Source organism: Macaca thibetana, chromosome 7 (assembly GCF_024542745.1).
Source record: "Macaca thibetana thibetana isolate TM-01 chromosome 7, ASM2454274v1, whole genome shotgun sequence".
NCBI classification, from domain to species: domain Eukaryota; kingdom Metazoa; phylum Chordata; class Mammalia; order Primates; family Cercopithecidae; genus Macaca; species Macaca thibetana.
Window position 1 is genome coordinate 147252826 of NC_065584.1, and position 21081 is coordinate 147273906.

The window sequence follows — 21081 nt, forward strand, 5'->3', positions numbered from 1 at the left end:
TATGGATTTTTCTCAAATAACTTAAAATAGAACTACCATTCCACCAGCAATTCATACCTAAAGGTATATAAATCATTCTACCATAAAGACACAAGCACATGTATGTTCATTGCAGCACTACTCACAATAGCAAAGACATACAGTCAACCTAGATGTCCATCACTGGTGGACTAAAGAAAATGTGGTATATCTACACCATGGAATACTGTGCAGCTACAAAATAGAGATCATGGCCTTTGCAACAACATGTTTGGAGCTGGCGGCCGTAATCCTAAGTGAATTAATGCAAGAACAGAACACCAAATGCCCATGTTCTCCCTTATAAGTGAGAGCTAAACACTGAGTACTCATGGACATAAAGAAGAGAATAATAGACGCTGGGACCTATTTGAGGGTAAAGGTGAGAGGAGGGTGAGAATTGAAAACCTACCTATCGGGTATTATACCTACCTGGGTGACAACATTATCTGTACACCAAATCCCCGTGACATGCAATTTACCCATGTAACAAACCTGCACATGTACCCCTTGAACCTAAAATAAAGATGGAAAAAAAAAATATCCTTACTAGTGAAGGTGGAATAGAGCGGGATGGCTCGGAAGGTCACCAGCAGTTCTGGCGCCCCATGACAGAGCAATGCTGTAGGCACTGCTGCAGTCTTGGTATGAATTTAGCTCTCATCTGGGTAACCATGGGCCTTAGAAACAGAACCATCATCGCACCAGAGATAGCAGTGACTAATGTTGATGGAGTACATGATCTGTGCTTGGAACCAACTCAGGAATCAAAAAGGCTCCCAGGGCCAGGAGTGGTGACTCATGCCTGTAATCCCAGCACTTTGGGAGGCCGAGGTGGGTGGATCACCTGAGGTCAGGAGTTTGAGACCAGGCTGGCCTACATGGTGAAATGCTGTCTCTACTAAAAATCACAAAAATTAGCCGAGCATGGTGGTGTGCACCTGTAATCCCAGCTACTCGGGAGGCTGAGGCAGGAGAATTGCTTTGAACCCAAGAGGCAGAGGTTGCAGTTAGCCGAGATTGTGCCATTGCACTCCAGCCTAGGCAACAAGAGAGAAACTCTGTCTCAGGGGGAAAAAAAAAAAAAAAAAAGGCTCTCAGGGTGAAGAAAGTGGGGTCAGGACAGGGGATAAATCATGGAAGACTTTCTGGGAAAGTTTTTATATTCGTTTAACAAATATTTACTGAATACCTGCTATGAAGATAGAAGGGTGGGGTACTGGAAAGAGTATGGACTCAGAGTCAGGGCACCTGTCTTCATGACCCTGGCCCTGACACCCTTGTTAGGGATCTATGAGAAGTCACCTGCCCACTCTTGAGTCTCAGTCTTCCCAGCTGTGGAGAAGGTGGATGAGGTTGGCAGTTTTCACTCTGAATTTCCTTGGAGTTTAGGGTTTTTAAGAGGTTCCCAGGAGCCTCCTGGGCAGGAGCTTATGAAGAGGAGGCTAAAGGTTAGGACTGGACCCCCACGCTTGTTTCACCAGTGCTGCTTTTATCTGCTTTTTGTATTGGGGTTCCATGTATATTCCATTTGGAAAAATGTTCTGCTGCTTTAACAATGATTAAAAACAAGGCAATCTCCAGGTCCCCTCCAGCCCTGCCTATCCGGGACTCTCTGTGCCAGACCCTGTGTTCCATGCTGGGGAAGCACAGAGCTGGAGACCCTGCCCTCCCAGAGCAGGAGCAGACACAGAAGCAGGAGCGGAAGGAGCTCCCTGAACACATGGATGCTTTTCTGTCCCGGGAAGAATCCCTTCATGCCCACACTCTCCTGGGGAAGGACATGTCCCCTGGGGAAGCCACAGGGTCCCAAGAAGCAGCAGCTGCTGTGGGTCAGTGGTCAGGAAACCCAACCTCTAGTCCTGGCTCTGTCCTTCCTCTCTGTCCTTCCTCTCTGTGTGAATTTGGGAAGGTTCTTAAACCCGTTTGAGCCTCGATTCTCTTGAATCAGGCTCCTTTTGAGAATGAAATGAAATGGTGGTCGTGGGATCTAACATACAAATACTGGTGCTATTGCAAAAGAAAACTGAAGGTAGGAGAATCCATTTGAAGCTACCTAATTCCAATCTCCAGCCCTGCGCCCCTGGGCCCAGCCAAGAGACACTGTGTAGTAAAACAGTGGCTGTAGGTGCACCCCAATCTTTGAAGTGCTTTGTCTAAGTGTAAAAGTATCATTTCTTCCTAAATAGCTCATGTGCCATGACTGGTAATGCCCCAGGCTGTCTTCCACCATCTCAGCCCTGCAGTAGTTCTGTATTGCATGCACTTGGGAGGTAACCACAAAATGGTTAAGAGCCAGGCTGCTCAAATCCTGCTCTGCCACCTAGCAGTCTTTGTACCTTAGCTCCCTTTTGCAAGAGAGTAATGGAAATAGTACCTATGTCAGAGTGATATGGAGAATTAGATGCACAAATATGCATGAAAGGTCTAGAATGGTACCCAGCACAGAGAAAGGGAAATGTGGAGACAGACGGACAGAGGGAGAATGATATGAAAAGATGTAAGCTGAAGACGGCCATCTGCAAGTCAAAGAAAGAGGCGGCCGGGAACAGATCCTTCCCCGAGAACCCTCAGAAGGAATTGACTCTGTCAACACCTTGATCTTGGACTTCCAGGCTCCAGAACTGTGAGGCAATAAGTTTCTATTGCTAAAACACCCCAGTCTGTGATGCTATGGGCAGCCCTAGAAAATTAACACAAGCACTTATTCAGCATTTCTTTTGGTCTCTGCTTACTTCTTGCCCCTTATCACCAACCCCTATTCCTTTGCCCTACCCCTGGAGTCGATCCTTGGATTAAACTTTCTCCCTCATCCCTTTCTCCAATAGGGTCCTTACTCTTAACCTGTACACAAATGAATTACTTAAGCCACTCCTTCTGCACAGACTTTTCTGGAGGATCTGTTGAGGCCAGGAGTTTGAGACCAACCTGGGGAACCTAGTGAGACCCCATCTCTGTAATAAAATAAAATAAAATAAGCCAGGCATGGTGGGCACCCATGTATAGTCCTAGCTAGTCATGAGGCGGAGGCGGGAGGATTGCTTGAACCCAGGAATTGGAGGCTGCAGTGAGCCATGATAGTGCCACTGCACTCCAGGCTAGGTGGCAGAGCAAAACCCTGTCTAAAGAAAAAGAGAGAGAGAGAGAGAGAGAGAGAGAGAAAGGAAATGAATTGAAATAGGAAATGGCTTCTGTTCTAATAAGACTCTGCCTAGCCTCTTGGCTGCTCAAGCGAGGAACATGTCCTGGATATGCACAGAGGCACCTGCAGCCCTCAGCTTGGCCCGTCAACAGGGACCTGGAGGGCCAGTGTCAGTTAGCTGAACACCAGAAAACCAGGAATTCCCCTCATAGTGCCATTCCTTGGAATATTGTTATCCAGGTTTTAAATCCTGCTTTCCAGGAAGTTAGCTCAGAAAATCACGAAAGCCACCAAAAAAAAAAAAAAAAAAAAAAAAAAAAAAAAAAAATTAAAACTATGAAAGTCCATTTATAAAAAGAGAGAACTTTTAAAATTACAGACTTTTTATCTCCTACCATGTTAATAACTCTGTCCTCGGTGAGTGAATGAGTCTCATGCCATCTGTGTACAAATAACAGAAAATGTACAATGGAAGTTTCAAATAAGTTCAATGTATGATATATCCATTATTTTGAGCATAAAGAAAAGTATAATGTTTTAATAAAAGACAAATAAGCATTTTGGGAGGCCAAGGTGGGTGGATCACTTGAGGCCAGGAGTTTGAGACCAGCCTGGCCAACATGGCGAAACAACATCTCTACAAAAAATACAAAAATTAGCCAGGTGCGGTGGTGCATGCCTGTAATCCCAGCTACTCGGGAGGCTGAGGCACGAGAATCACTTGAACTCAGGTGGCAGAGGTTGCGGTGAGCCAAGATCACAACCCTGCACTCCAGCCTGGGCTACAGAGCGTGACTCCATTTCAAAAAAAAAAAAGAAAGAAAAGTAGCATTACTATCTCTCTACCCCTGTGCTATATCAATTGGAAAGGCCTAGCAAAAGTGTATCCAAAATATATTTTTGTCTAAAACTGAAAGCCAAAGTATCAAAATAGATATTCAACAAAAGCTAAATATCACGATCACAGAAAACCTTCTGAGATATACAAATAAACCTGTAATTTTATTTTTAAATGTCAATTTTTATAATTGTACTATGAAAATCTTATTTTAGTTATTAAAATGTTAAACTTTGACATGATACAGGAAAACAGACAGCACTGTCAGTTGCCGGATTCTTCCAACAGTTATTATACTGCACCTTTACATTGCTAAGTAGTTGTTCACTTTTAGCTGGCACATTTGATGGTATCACTAACCTTTTGACTTAAGGCAATGTAATTTTGGAAAATGTTTTTCAGTAACACGTTTTTGTGATTCATAACTGTGATAGGAAGAATAGCCCACAAAGATGTTCACATTTTAATAACTCAAGCCTGTGAGCATATTACCTTACTTGGTAAAAGGGATTTTCTTTTTTGATTTTGCAGTGTTTCTTTTTTTTTTTTTTTTAATTTATTTTAGGTTCAGGGGTACATGTGTAAGTTTGTTATATAGGCAAACTCATGTCACAGTGGTTTTTCGTTCAGATTATTTTGTCACCCAGGTACTAAGCCTTGTACTCACTCAATATTTTTTCTGCTCCTCTCCCTCTTGCCATCCTCCACTCTCCAGTAGACCCAGTGTGTATGGTTCCCCTCTTTGCGTCCATATGTTCTCATTATTTAGCTCCCACTTTTAAGTGAGAACATGCAGTATTCAGTTTTCTGATGCTGTGTAAGTTTGCTAAGGATAAGAGGCTCCAGCTCCATCCATGTTCCCACAAAAGACATGATCTTGTTCTTTTTTTATGGCTGCGTAGTATTCCATGGTGTTTATGTACCACATTTTCTTTATCCATTCTGTCATTGATGGACATTTATGTTGATTCCATGTATTTGCTATTGTGAATAGTACTGCAATGAATATTCACGTGCATGTATCTTTATGATAGAATGATTTACATTCCCCTGGGTATACACCCAGTAATGGGATTGCTGGGTCTAATGGTAGTTCTGTTTATAGCTCTTTGAGGAATCACCACACTGCTTTCCACAATGGTTGAATTAATTTACACTCCCACCAACAGTTTATGAGTGTTCCCTAAGCAAAAGGGATTTTCAAGATGTAATTAAGATCTTGAAATGGGGAGATTATTCTGGATTAACTGAGTGAGCCTAATGTGATCACGTAGCCTTTATAAGGGGAAGGGAGAAGCATGGAGTCAGAGAAGGAGGTGTGACAAAAGAAGAAGAGGTGAGAGAAAGAGCAAGCGTGAGCCAGGGCGAGCAAGAGCAAGGGGGCGAGCAAGGAGGCGAGCGGGGTGCAGGCAGGTGGTGGTGGGAGAATTGATTTGAAGATACTACAACTGGCTTTAAAGATGGAGGAAGAAGCTGAAAGCCAAGGAATGCAGGCAGCCTGCAGAAGCTGAAAAGGCAAGGAAATGGATTTTTCCTTTAGAGCCTCCTGAAGAAACACAATCATGCTCATAACTCTGGGCTCAGTAAAACCTGTTTTGGACTTGTGACCTCCACAACTGTAAGATAATAAATGTGTGTTGTTTTAAGTCACTGAATCTGTGGTTACTTTGCTACAGCAGAAATAGGGAATGAATAAAATAACTTAGGAAAATCTTTTTAACATTTCTTATCTTAAGCTTATGAAAATGATTGGTGGTCTACAGCAATCATCCTGACAATTTAAAAATTCAGTCTCCAGAAATCAAAAGTATAAGAAGTTACCTTCTTAAAGCATTTTTACAAAAATGTATTGTTATGAAGTTTGATGATTAGGAAGATCAAAGTGTGTTTAGAGCCCCTTATTTTCCTCTAGCACTTCGTTTCATATTCTTAATATTCTTTTTTTGAGACAGGGTCTCACTCTGTCACCCAGGCTGGAGTGCAGTGGTGTGATCTCAGCTCACTGCACCCTGGACCTCTTGGACTCAAGTGAACTTCCCACCTCAGCATTCTGAATAGCTGGGACTACAGGTGTGTGTCACCATGCCCGGCTATTTTGTTTTTTATTTTCTGTATAGATGGGGTCTCACTGTGTTGCCCAGACTGGTCTTGAACTCCCGAGCTCAGACGATCTGCCTGCCTTGGTCTCCCAAAGTGCTGGGATTACAGCTATGAGCCCCTGTACCTGGCTAATATTCTTTATTATTTCTGGATTGAAGATAATTTATCATACATGTTTACGTGATTTTAGATTTTTTTTCCACCTTGTGAAAAGTTGAGGTTGGTGGCAAAACTGACATTCTACTTTTAATTAATCTTTAATAAAATGTGAAGAATTTCCAAGTAGAATATATTCCTGAAATATGTTTGCCCTAAAAAATTAAATAGCTACAAATTACAGTTATTAATGTTTAAATGCTAGTGAATAAAATAGTTCTACAAAGATTAGAATTATCATGCAAATTCTTATTAATCTCTTATTAAGCTTAATATTAAACTCTATAAACTTAGTTAAAAAAGACAATATTATTTCTCAGCTAGAGATAATGCATTTTTCCTAATATTTTTATTAACTAGTTTCCTAATTTAGAAAATTTCTTTTTTGTAGAGATGGGGCCTTGCTATGTTGCCCAGGCTGGTTTTGACCTCCTGGCCTAAAGCAATCCTCCTGCCTCAGCCTCCCAAACTGCCGGGATTACAGGTGTGAGTCACTGCGCCTAGCCTCTCATTTTTTAAACTATGTGAATTTAATACTTATATTTTGCATAATATGAACAGCATTCACAATCATCACGACATTTTGCATCATTTTACTCATATAATTACATATATTTCAAGGAGCTGTTTTTCTCCAAAATATACATCTAGAATCCTTATCAGAATTTGAGAGGGTCAGGTATGGTGGCTCACGCCTGTAATCCCAGCACTTTGGGAAGCCAAGCCAGGTGGATCAGGAGGTCAGGAGTTCAAGACCAGCCTGGCCAACATAGTGAAACCCTCTCTCTACTAAAAATACAAAAAATTAGCTGGGCATAGTGGCTGGTGCCTGTAATCCCAGCTACTTGGGAGGCTGAGGCAGGAGAATTGCTTGAACCCAGGAGGCGGAGCTTGCAGTGAGTCGAGATGGCACCACTGAACTCCAACCTGGGTGACAGGGTGAGACTGTCTCAAAAAAAAAAAAAAAAAAAAAAAAAAAAAAAAATTAAGAGGAAATAGTCAAAAAACAGAAAATGCAAAAAAAAAAAAAAAAGCTAATAAACAGTATATCTGATTGATGTACTTTGTTCCTACAACCACCATTATTTCACAGGCTAGCTATGATATGCAACCACGAGAGATACTATGTGTCAACTCCCTGACCTAAGCAATCGCCCAAACCAGAGGGGCAAGAAGCCTGGAAGCAACACTTCCCAGACTCCCTGGCTGGCAGGCTTCACGTTAGATTCTACCCGCGAGAGGCACTCGCTCGTTTGGGGGATGCAGAAGACAAGGAGAAGCCAGTGTTCGGGAGGCAGGACAGGCAGGCTGACAGCAGCAGCAGCTCCTGTGGGGTTTTGCATGGCGTTTGGGGCATCTCCTTGAGAATCCCCCACTTCGATGCTGCTGGAAGCTGACACCATTCACAGCCACTGCCCTGGGATCTCTGAACTTCAGATTTCAAAGTGGCCTTTCTGACCTTTCTTCCTGCTGCCCTTGTGAGGTTGTGAATGCCTCTGGCTCCCTGTATTGAACCTCTTCCTTCTCTAAATACCTAGAGTGGCTTCTGTTTTTCTGACCAAACCCCAACTAATACAACAACATGCACAGACAGTAACAAGATCACTGATCACCCTCAGGTTCGGGGAAGACACAGTATCTTGAAGCAGGCATTTGAGGATGTGGCCTTCCAAAGGCTGAAGACAAAGCAAAGCAGATCTTGCCTAAACTACCAAGGCTAAAGCCACATTCCTTTGTACCCCGATTTCTGTCCAGCCCACACAGGTCTTTGTCTGACCATGACAAACTTCCGTGAGGCTGCTCAGCCTTCATAACACTCCAATGTATTTGTTTTTTGTTTTGTATTTTTTTTTTTTTTTTTTTTACCAGGATGAAATCAGCATAGTGAGGTAATACTACTACTGGCCTGTGGGCACTCGGGCTCGTGCAACATGAGAAAAGGAAAACCACTACCAAGGTATTAAGTTGGTAGTTAGAGTCTTTCCACATGGGCAGGTGCAGCGAATAGGACTGGGAGTAAATGAACAATAAAATGCATCCTTTATGGTGCAAAGGACAGGAACTCCCTGCATCAAGGAATGGGGAAACAGGGCAAAGAAGATAGCTCAGAGCCCATGAAAAGAAAACCTACTAAGTGCCCAGTGTTGTGCTGGTCCAGTGGTTCTCCATGTTTTTGGTCTTGAGACCCCTTAAAAATGATTGATGGCCCCAGACTTCTGTTTATGGATCATTACCATTTTATAAATTGAAACTGAGAATATTTTAAGAAGAAGAATACATAGCACACATCCCAACAGCTGCCAGAGCCAGTAGCCTTTGGAAACCAGGAGGGTGAGAAAATGAGAGTAGAAAGGCAAATAACATCTTGGTATTTTCATGAAAACAGTGTTGACCTCGAAGCTACCCTGAAAGGGTCTTGGGGACTCCTGGACCACACTGAGAGCCACCGTGCTAGGCTGTTGATTCTAGTCTAGCTCATTTCATTCTCTTCACGCTGAAATAGTGTGATCACTATTCCCATTTGACAGGAGAAGACACTGAAGATCAGAAAGGCCTAAGTAACTTGCCCTTCGTGGCAGACCAGGATTTCACCCTGCTCTCCTCTGCCTCCAGAGCCTCCATTGGAACAAAGGACTTGACCATGGAGGGGCCAGACCCAGGAGGGAGGAGCTGGAGAGTCCCCAAGCGGTCATGAGGGACTCCGCAGTGGGAAACAGGAACTGTCCCCTCGGGAGCTGACTGGCCATGAGGAGAAACTGGAGTACCCAGGCTTGGCCCCACTGCGAAATGGGCCCGCATCCTTGATGTTATGGTCTGGGAGAGGGAGGCAGCCTGGAATGGAGACCTGGCTGCCAGCACGGGCTTTGCCATCTGCTGATGTCGAGTGGTTGGCCAGGCACCCCTAAGGGGTTGGGCTAGAGAGTGTCTTAGAGCAAAACACCACGGGGACTCCCCCAAGCCCTGAGCTCTCAGTCCTGCATCCGGGCTAGAATCTCAGGGTCGTCTGGTCAGCCGAGGGTGGGAGATGGGGCTGCATAGCCTGAGAGGGAAAACAGCTCTATTCTCGCTAACCCACATGGGCAAAGGATCAGCCCAGAGAATCTGGGGCCTTTTCCAGGACCATAATAGGTGATTTCGTTCCAAAGCCTGCCAGTGGGAGTATCAGTTTAAATCCACTGAGAGCAAGTTTTATATTAGAACAGCATTCCATAGCTACTGCTGGTCTTCCACTGGGGAGCTCTGTTTCCAATCTTAAGGATGTCAAACAATTTTAAAGGCACAGAAGCTCAGTTTTACCCAGCCAGGCAGGCAATGGCAGAAAGCATGTGGCCACCGGCATTCCCACAGCAAACGCTCAAGGCAGATTCGCAGCAGCCCCCACCCCAACCCTGACTCCAGACTCTGGTCGCTATTCTGCTTCCAGCTCCAAGACAGGCTGGAGGAACAGCTGGCCCAGAAACCTGGGGTGTCCATAGCTACCCACTCAGACCCTCTGTGGGGTGCATGACTGTCCACACCCTCAGGGAGGTCTGCGTTTGCTTATTTAGACACCTAGCTGCTGGGCACGCTGTCCAGAATCACAGGCCACTGCCAGGTCCCCTGTGGCCACCGCATTCCCTGCCAGCCTGGCATACTCCTCATGCCACCTCCCAGGCAGGGATGTCCACACTCTGTGAGCGAAAATAACACTAACAATAGCTCGCATTGTAAGGTTCTTCCCACGGCACGCTTCTCATGCCCCGTCTTGCTGGAGCTTTATAAAAACTTTACAGGGTTTGCAAGTGACAGCCCATTGTCCTTCTTTATAGATGAGGAAGCTGAGGCTTGGTGGGTGAAAGGGGGTGTCTAAGGTCACTCCATGGGAGAGCTGGCACTAGGTCCCAGGTCTCTCCGTCTCAGCCCAGGGTTCCCTCTGCTGTCTGGCATTTTTGGGGTGAGGAGCAGAGCAGGAACGGTGCAGGGCACTGGGGCCAGAAGTGCAGTGAGCCCAGGGCCCGTTTCTTGCCTTTGTCTCATCATGGGTGGCCACCAGCCATGAGTCCTCGAGGGATCATTCTCTGAGCTTAGAAACATACAAATCAGGAGTTTCAATCAGCGGAGCAATCTGTTTAATTTTACTTTTCTTTCCTAAATTAAATATTAAATGTAAACTTAAATGGAGAGATTTAAATTTAACACTCCAATCTCTCTCTCCCTATGCCTCCTGTGCCTGGTTTCTGGGGTAAGGAGCCTGCCTTTGGCCATCTCAGGAGCATTGGTGGGTGAAACTCATCTTTGGGATCCTTCTTGGGATGTGACCGTGGCCACTCAGCAGGTTATTTACCAACATGCCCAGGTGAAAGAAACCCTCCAACTTTCTAGCCATAATGTAATAGGCCCTGCATCCTACCTTCCTGGGCTTGGGTCATGATGAGAAAGAGGGCTAACCTCACTTTTGGGACCTAAGTGAGGTTAGCCCTTGTCTCGGTAAAGCCACCTGTGGGGAGTAGCGGTTTGCCCACACCAGTGGTCAATGCTGAGGTGGTCCTACAGGCACAGGCCTGGATGACCTCCAAGGCTCCCCGCCCCCAATCCTGCAGTGGTGGAGGGCAAGCCTTAGCACTTAACAGGATGTTGCTGGACAAATGGGGCCCAAAGCAGGGGGCAGAGCGGGTCAGGCAGTCAGAGGGAGCCACATGAGGCCTCAGCAGTGGAACTCCGGCTTGATCCAGGTGCCATCTCCTCTGACTCTCTTCCCAGAGGAGTGGTGTGCAGGGAAGGAAGCTCGTGCAGCCTGGCTGAAGACACTGGGCTCCACATTGAGTTGCGCTGTCAGGAAAGACCTCATACATGAGTGTCATGGAGCAGCACAGAGGACCCTCCAACCAAAGTCATGATCTCGCCTCTCAGGGTTGGCTGGCTGTCCCAGCAGTTACAGGGTTCTGAAGCGGACTTGGGGTGGAGAAGCACTCACATGCGCGCTCAGAGATTCTTGCCTCTAGTAAAGAGGGACCTCACACATCTGTGTCCGGAGAGATTCCTCTAAGCGGCTGCTGGAGCTGCTCTCTCGGACCGGACAGAGAGCTGGTGGGTGACTCCAGCCTTCCTTTGGGGGCCAGCTCCTCCCAGTGCCCTGCTAGGAAAAGTCCTCGGGAAACGAAGGAGAGGACGCTCTACCAAGCAAATGGCTCAGCTCTGTGCTGTGAAGGCCAACCTTCCCCGTGACAGCAACTCCTCTCTGTAGACCTGTGTACTCAGCCCTCAGGCTCCTGTGGCAGTGTGAGAACAGCACCTTTTATCCTTCACTCTTGGCTATTTGGGGTGCTGGGGTTGGCAAAGGTGTAAACTGCTTTCTGCGTCACCGTTTGTGAATCAGGGGCTGATGGCTCACAGGCCTAAGGTGATCAGAAGCAGGTGGGACCGCAGGTGAGTAAACAAACAGCTGCAAGAGAACGTGATCTGTCCTTCATGGAGGCAAGGACATGGTGCTGGGAGAGTGGGGGTGGTCATGACTAATGCGGTGGGAGCAGAGGCTGTGAGGGCATGATGCCACCATAGCCTGCCATGGGTACTGCCTGCTTAGAAGGCTGACAGCCTGTCTGGGGAGGCCTGGAGAGGCGAATGGGAAGATAAGGGCTAAAAGGAAGGGTCAAAGGGCTGCCCCAACATGTTAATAACTCCTAATGTGGCTCCCTGGGTGGCAGGCCTGACCCTTGTCCACTCCTGAGAGCAGATTCTCAGAATAGGCTTCTGATGAAGGTGCAGAATGAGTCACGGTCATTGGGTGCAAGTAACAGAAACCAGTGGGCCTATGTAAGCTAAGAAGAAATCTATAGGGAGGATGTTGAGGTGTTCCAGAATCAGCAGAACTTTTTGGAGAAGTGGGGCTTGGAAAATAGATAGGAACCAAGAGAGGCTAGACAGCAGCCAGCAGGTCAAGCACACATCCCAGAAACACCTGCCATTGCCCGAGGTCACCTTTCAACTGTCCCTGCATCTTGTCATCTTTCCTCCAAGGGTCGAAGTTTCAAATGACAGAAACATGAATCCCAACCCCCGCATCTGGCTGCCAGAGGGCAGGGAGCAGGCCTTTCTGGGTCCTGGTGTCTGGGGAAGGGAGGCCTGGACGCCTTAGGGACAGACATCCAGCTTTTCTCCATGCAGACTTGCAGTGGCTAGAGAGCTGCTGACTTTGGGGATTGGGCAGCAGTTGTCAGGAGGAAGCATCTGTTCTCCCAGGGGTTTTACTCCTCCTAAGTCATGGAAAAGTTGAGTAACAGCCGGGGGTTGGAGCCATCCCAGGGTCCCAGGTTGGGAGAAGGGCAGAAGTTACTTTTCCAGTTTCTGCCTTTCTTAATAACTAATTCATTTCTTTCTATGGCTTTTTGAGAAAATATCTTGTTATCATCTGTATAGAGATCCCACTGTGTACAGTACGAGGTAGAGGCAGGGGAATCCTAAACCGAGCATAATGAGGACTCCTCTGTAAAGGAATTTCCACGATTGCAATTTATTAAATGCCTAGTGTATGCCAGGTGCTGGGTTAAGTACACTTTTATGTGGCAGGGAGAAGAATATATTCTAAAACCTTGCTACACACTGTATGTAATAACCTGAAACTGGAAGCTACCCAAATGTGCAACAACACTAGAATAAACTATAATATATTCATATATTGGAATACTGTTGTAGTACAGCTGCATTCTTGGAGCCTGGTCTGCCCCGTGGGTCCCTGTGATCCTTTCAAGGAAGCTGCAAAATGAAACCTATTTTCATAATAATTCTAAGATATTATTTGCTTTTCCACATTGATGTACAAAAGCAATGGTAGGTAAAACTGCAGGTGACTTAACGCAGATCAAACAATAGCACTAAACAAAACTAATAGTCATTGAATTATTCACTCCCATACATCCTCACTACAAATTTTCCAATTTCACTCAAGATTGTATCTTGACGAAGCAGTAAAAGTTATTAATTTTAGTCAGTTTCAACCCTTGAATGCATGTCTTTTTAATATCCTGTGTGACAAAATAGGGAGTTTGCATAAAGCATTTCTGCTAAATACTGAAGTACAGGGGACTGCTTGGAGAAAAGTATTTGTGAGATTGTATGAGTTGCAAACGGAACCAGCCGCTTCCTTGTACGTGATTCTTGGTGTGCAAATGCAGAGACTCTTGTTTTGGGCTGGAATTTCTAGGTCATAGAGTATGTGGATGTTCAACCTCATGAGAAAATATCAAACTGTTCTCCAAAGGAATTATTACACCTTGACAGTTTTTTGGCCAAATGAAATGGTCTTTCATTTCTTTCTTGATTTTTGTTTTCCTAATCATTAATGTGGCTGAGTGTTCATTGGCCACACAGATTGCCTGCCACTGCTAATTTTGAATCAGCCTAGTCAGCTAATGTCACAGAATACATCAACATGAGCACAGGTGGTACTAGCCAGGGATGGGAGAGGTGGTTTAGTGTGACCGTATTTAATGTGTTATAAGATGCCATCAGTTATAAGATGCAGCATCAGCTTAATATAGATTTACTGGAAAAAAATATCAAATTAAACACTTTTTTAAAAACAAACGATACTGTACTGTATCAGTCCATTTTCACACTGCTATAAAGAACTGCCTGAGACTGGGTAACTTATAAAGGAAAGTGGTTTAATTGACTCACAGTTCTGCGGGAAACTTACAATTGTGGCAGAAGTCGAAGGGGAAGCAAGGCATGTCAGGCATGTTGTACATGGCAGCAGGAAGGAGACAGCACGCGGGGGAAACTGCCACTTTAAAAACCATCAGATCTCTGAGAACTCCGCCACTATCATGAGAACAGCATGGGGAAACTGCCTCCACGATCTGGTCACCTCCCACCACGTCCCTCCCCCGAAACGTGGGGGTTACAATTCAAGATGAGATTTGGGTGGGGACACAGAGCCAAACCATATCATGCACATTTATCTATATAATCATACAGCATTTTCTTCTTTAATATCACCATCAATTCTAAATTTCCTTCACATTTACAGTCTGAAGACTTCCCTGTTGAGGCAAATACTGTCATAGAAATGTAGACTTACGGAACCTGTACCCGTGAACTCGACCTCTTGAGCAGACTTAGTAGAGACAGTTAATATGCCAGGTTTTGCATGCATTTCTTATTTGGTTAAACTCATGGTTTCATTTTCTCTGCAATTGAATCACACATCACTGGAAATTTGAAAGTCACCCAGATACTTTTGACAGATGAATGTGCAGTATCTAGTGATAATCTTTCACAGGGCACAAATTAACCACAGAAGCCTCTCCCAGCTCTCAATTCCACAATCTCTTTGGAAAGATTTAGCTAAGTTTTCATAGCTCAGTGATGACAACCATGTCACAACTCACTCCTCTATTTGCTGCTAGTAAATTTGGGTTGACATCAATTAAAAGACACAACCGAATTTCAGAAACATTCAGAAGTGAAAGAGTGTACATCTTATTTTTCCTCTAATTATCTAGTAATTAAGTTTTAAATGTGTGTGTGTATATATATATGTGCATATATATATATAGGTGAGTGTGTGTGCATGCACGTGTGTGTGTGTAGCCAACATTTATTAAGCATCTACCAGGTGATAACTTCCATGACTCCATGTCAGGGACTCTCCCTTTATTATTGCTAATCTTTACAGTAATTTTATGAGGTAGATAACATCCTCATTTTAAAGGAAACTGAGGTTTAAAGGGTCAAGATAACTTGACCAAGACTCATAAGCTGCAGAATCAGAATTCAAATCTAGGTCTATCTAACTTCAAGGCCCATAAACTTTCTCCCACATTATGAATCTCTTTTTTAGTTACAAAACTCCATGGGCCCCTACTAGGTAAGACCTCGAATGAATTATTGCCAGTTCTGCCTGTTATGTCTCTGAGGTTGGATGCCTCCCTTTAGGAAGGGGTTACTGGCAGGGACAATGGAGAGATTTACAAGAGAGTTGAGCAATGTTAAAAATAACAAGGTATTTGCTCCTAATCCCGTTAAGCTCCCTTGAGCTCTGCACAAGCCGAGAAGGAGAGGGCATGTTAATTTGCTTGCGTACAGGTGCGTCTAAGGTTGCTGTTACAACCTCCTACATCTTCCAACCTCAGCCAGGGCTTGCTGTCACTTTTTCGAGTGTTCTTGGGTGCAAAACCCTAATGTGTTGTTATGATGAACAATCATAAAACTGATGTGCTAATGTCAATAAGGAGGCTCAGTTTCGGCCCTGGAAATGTACTTCTTTTCATTAAGAGTGTCCTGGCCAGGCACAGTGGCTCACACCTTTAATCCCAGCACTTTGGGAGGCCAAAGCAGGTGAATCACGAGGTTAAGAGATCAAGACCATCCTGGCCAACATGGTGAAACCCCATCTCTACTAAAAATACAAAAATTAGCTGGACCTGGTGGCACGCACATGTAGTCCCAGCTACTCAGGAGGCTGAGGCAGGAGAATCACTTGAACCCAGTAGATAGATGTTGCAGTGAGCTGAGATAGCGCCACTGCACTCCAGCCTGGCGACAGAGCGAGACTCCACCTCAAAAAGAAAGAAAAAAAAAAAGAGTGATGCGTGGTGGTGCTGAATCAGACTCAACGGTTTATATTTCTGCCAGTCTCCAAATTACACACAGGTCCATTTGGAGCTCCTACAGACCTGAAGAGACCTGAGGGGCGGGGGGAGGGTTCCCTAACATCAGCTACAACAACCCCTAAGCGATCTTGGACAAGTAAAAACTTACACAGACCTTGCTAAAGGAGAGTGTTCCTTCATCACCCTCAAATGCATGGCTTAGTTTGGCCAGTCACGAACTTTTCATCACCAAAAACCCCATTCTATAACTTTTCCTGCTGGGCCTCTTCCTATGAAATATTTTTATCCACCAACTTGCATGTTGGCTTTAAAAAAATTCTCTATGAAATAGATATAATCAGCAGAAAATAAATTCCAGCCAAAAGGAAAAGAACATGAGATTTTACTCAGTCTGCCAAGAGAACCTTATCTCAGGTAAAACATGATTTTCCTTAAGCTTTTTCTTGAAATGTGAAAAATAACTCCATAGTTCCACTCACTACCTTTTCAGATAAATCCTCAGGGGTCCACTGACCTGGATTTGAAACCACCGGTCTGATTTTCTCAACACAGTTAACTTTGTGGTTGACCTCGGGACGAATCGCCACTCACTTTCCACTCCTGCCTTTGGATCAAGCCCATCTACACAGAAAACAAGGTACTATAGTTCTTCAATCCAGAGATACCCTATTAGACTTTTTCACCGAACTTTTCCCTCCCACCAGTAATGTGTGAGAGGTGTGGTTGCTCTCCATCTTCACCAGGACTTGATATTATCATCTAAAAAAATTGTTTTAGCCATTCTAATAGGTGTGTGATGGTTTTATTTTACATTTTCCTAATAACTAATGAAGCTGAGGATATTTTCTATGCTTAATTGCCATCTATATATGTTCTTTGGTGAGCCGCCTGTACAAATCTGTTATCCGTGTTTTTAGTTAGGTTGTTTGTTACTGAGTTTTGAGGATTCTTTATATATTCTGAATTTAAGTTATTTATCAAATATATCCTTTGCAAATACGTTATCCTAGTCTGTGGCTTGTCTTTTCATTTACTTAGCAGTGTCATTTACAGAGCAAGTGGCTTTAATTTTGATGAACTCTGATTCATCAATTTTTCTTTTATGGATTATGCTTTTGATATTGTTGTATCTAAGAAATTTTTGCCTAACTCAACATCACAAAGATTTTCTCTCCTAAGCTTTCTTCCAATAGTTTTATTGTTTTAGGTTTGACATTTAGGTCTATGATGCATTTTAATTTTTGTACAAGGTACAAAATTAGGTACCTAGGGTATGGGTCAAGGGTCAAGATTTTTTGTTGTTACTTGTGCATATGGATATCCCATTATCCCAGCACAATTTGTTGAAAAGACTATCCTTTCTTCATTGATTTGCCATTACATCTTTGTCAATTGACCACACTTGCGTGGGTCTATGGCTAGGCTTTCTTCTCATTCCATTCACGCATACCACTCTGTCTCGATTTGTATAGGAGACGCCTATAGATGCCACCCCAAAATATGCCACTTTGGCATGAGGACTGTTCTGAGCTGAAGGCAACTGAGAAAGAGCAGATACAAGAAAAGCTCTCTGCCCTCCCCTAAAATGTGCCTAAAACCCTAAAAGCAGGACGTAAGTTTATGAGGTGTCTCTCCTCCCCTCTCTAGCGAGAAAGATAAAGGTTGATTATTGAGGATAACTTTAAATCCTTATCAGTCTGAAGATGGCACCAGGGGAATCTACATAACAAACTCCCATTTATTTGCCTATGAGATAAATATTGTTAACCTCATTTTTCAAGTCAAGAAACTAAGACTCAAAGAATTTAAGAAATTTGTCTAAAATAACACAGCTTATCCTTCCCAGACATTGAATCTAAATCCATTATTTCTTATCTCCAAAGTCCAGGTTCTTCCCACTGCCCTAGACTGCCTGTGGTCCAAATCATTTTTAGCAGATATCAGTCTTGCCTATGGATGGGAGACTTCTGGGGAAGCTGCTAAAAATTCAGGCTACTAGAGTTCCCCCCACACCAACTACATCTGAATCTCTGGGACTGGTACCTAGGCCTGGGTATTTTTCAAAAGCTCCCCATTTGATGCTGAGCAATGGTCGGGGTTGAGAACACTGGACTTACCGCTTTCCAAAAGAAGGGTCCTCCTGCCCTCACAGCACAATGATCCGAGATGCCTGTTCCTTGGATTTGGAAGCAGTGAGCAATGAATGCTTTGCAGGAGGCAACCGCTCCATCTGCTTTAGGCCTGGGAGGCTCAGGGCTATAAAAGGCAAAGCTTTCTCCTTCATTTATTAAATGCTAGTAAATCCAAGGAGTGTGTCATGGTATTTGAGCATCAACTTATCACACATGTTTGTGCTGGCTTACGGTTGCAAGCCTGATGAAAAACAGGTGTGACTCCTCAAAGCTGCTGTTAAGGACTTAATGGGTTACAAAAGGATGCTAATAAAAATGTTTGATGAGAGGAATGTTGCCATTTCAGAGGATATGGTGGGACTCTCATTTCTTAGAGGCATTTGGCCTTCGGGGGCATATTTCAAAGCAGAAAGCAAAGTTCCTTGCATCACCGTGGGAGGCAATAGCATCCTGGAGATGTGCTGCCTGGAGGAGTCCAGTGACTGAGACAGGGAACCTGCTCACTAAAAAGGCAGATTAAGGTCCCAGCTTCTGTTATTGGCAGGACAAAATGATCGCATTTTTAGGCTAGATCTTACTAAAGCTTCAGGATGTCCTTAGAAGTCGTCCTACTCCAGATGCGACATCTAATCTGGGTAATATTTCTTTGCGTGAAATGTCCCTATAACATGAACCATATTGTTGCTGTAATGATTTTAAGCTTAATGTTTCCCTTTATGAAGTTAAAATCCACATCTTGAAAATTTAGAAGATGCAGAACAGTAGTCCAACAAGAGTTTTGCATGACTAGTACCACGTTAGAACTTGACATACATCACCTTATTTAATCCTTGCAAGAACTCTCATGGGGAGAAGCCTTATTTGTTTTCAGATGAAGACACTGAGGCTTAATGACATACAATGGTTTGCTCAGAGCTCCCAGGGAAGCAGGTGGCCTGACTCCAAAGCTCATTCTCATCCCATTACACCTCCCAGCCTGAGTACATTTTGGAATATTTCCTTATATCCTTTCTTTTGTTAAGCATTTTTATTTTTGATGTGATGTTCAGATTCCAGTTTTTTCTTTTTGAGATGGGGGTCTCTCTCTCTATGTTGCTCAGGCTAGTCTTGAACTCCTGGGCTACAGGAATCCTCCTGCCTCAGCCCCCCGAGAAGCTGGGATTACAGGCATACACCACTTCACCCAGCCTCTGGATTCCGTATTTTCGAGCATATCAAAAATCCAGTTTTGCTTCCAGCCTTTTTTTTTTTTTTTTTTTTTTTTTTGTAACTTGTGAAAGTTGTCAGAATCAAAGTGGAGTCACTTGTATTAAAAAACCTGACAAATACAACCGGGAAGGCCATGAAGAAGGGTTCTCATGCACAAATGCCTGATAACAAGAACTATCACAAAAGACTGCAAAAATCACAGCCTCGCTCAAAGACCATCACAACCTTACACAAAAACACTTCCGGGAGGACAACTGCCCAGCAACTGCCTGTGCAACCTGGGAATGACACCACCTTTGTTATTGGTCTTCGCAGGCAAGGATAATTATCTCAAAACAATTACGTCATCCTCCTCATTTTTTTCCTTTAAAAACCTTTGTCTTCCTTTACCTCTGTGAATGTCACAGTTTACTATGGGAAGCATATTCCATTGCAATACCTGTTCCCGAATTTCCTCTCAGTGTCTGTTATTTAGGCTGACAAACTTGTTAACAGAAGTCGTTTTCCATTTAGTTTTTAGCCCTTGAGCATTCATTTGCCAGACGACACATGCTCTGAACACCAGGCTTTCAGGGGAGTTCCTCCCAGGTAAAGTTTGTCTTGGCAAACTTGTCTGTTGATGAAACTTGGTTCAAAGAGCAAATCACTCTCATGAAAGGGAATCTGGTACTGGGGGAGAAGTTGGGATGGCAGACTCAAGGGAAGTCAAGATCTCTCCTTTCCCACCACACACAGATAAAAGCCTATATTTTTTATATATATACACACACACATATATTTACATATAGACACATATATATACATATATACGTATACCTACACATATATACGTGTACCTACACATATATACGTATGTGTGTATATATATATAGATATATATATATTTTTTTGAGACAGAGTCTCACTCTGTCGCCCAGCCTGGAGTGCAGTGGCGCAATCTCGACTCACTGCAACCTTCACTTCCTGGGTTCAAGAGTTTCTCCTGCCTCATCCTCCCTAGTAGCTGGGATTACAGGCCTGAGCCACCATGCCCGGTTAATTTTTGTATTTTTAGTAAAGACGGGGTTTCACCATGTCGGCCAGGCTGGTCTTGAACTCCTGACCTCAGGTGATCTGCCCACCTCGGCCTCCCAAAGTGCGGGGATTACAGGTGTCAGCCACCATGCCCAGCCACAAGCCAAAGTATTTTTTAGCAAACCTCCATCCTGATTGCTCATAGGAAGGGAAGCTTTTAAGAAATAATCTTTTTTTGAGACAGGATGACATAGGAAATAAAAAGAACGCTCTTTCCACAGTGATGTGTAAACCCAGGGGGAGCTGAGGGTCTGCACTGGGTTGCTGGAAGGAATGCCCCCACCCTTCCTCCACCCTGTGGACTGAGCAGGCCAAGCCTGTGGGAAACAGAGCAAACAAGACAGATGGAGACGGGGCTGCGAGAGACAATGGCAGGGCTGCAGGGGGCCAGGCAGGCTTGGGGTTCTGGCCGCAAGGGCAAGAGCAGAGACCATGTTTGTCTTCGAACTCTACACAGCTATGAAAATTCAGGACATTTCCTGAGCCCACATAGTAGAGGCTGGCTAATCTCTTTCATAACCTCTGTTTCAGGTTAAAGGGACAAAACCCACTTTCACATCTTTCTGGCTAAGGTCTTGCCTTGGCTTTCTTTGCTTCACAATAGGGTCATTGACCCACGCTGGAGTCTGTGGGTGGGACCACAAACAGGAACATTCACACGACAGAACAAACATTTCTCCATGCAAACTAGGATCCCTACACTTTCAACTTAAGGGCTTGCTGATGAGTGACCAGGACTTTGGGGGTGATTAGCCCCAATCCTCCACCAAATGACTGTGTTTGCTTCCTTTCATATTTTGACCCCGTGCTTTTTGGCTA

General features: G+C 44.3%; 1 pseudogene; it reads left to right on the forward strand.

Moving 5' to 3' along the window:
- Positions 1-1576: 1576 nt before the first annotated feature.
- LOC126959299 (Y-box-binding protein 1-like) overlaps positions 1577-21081 on the forward strand; it is a 90504-nt pseudogene continuing 70999 nt past the window's right edge.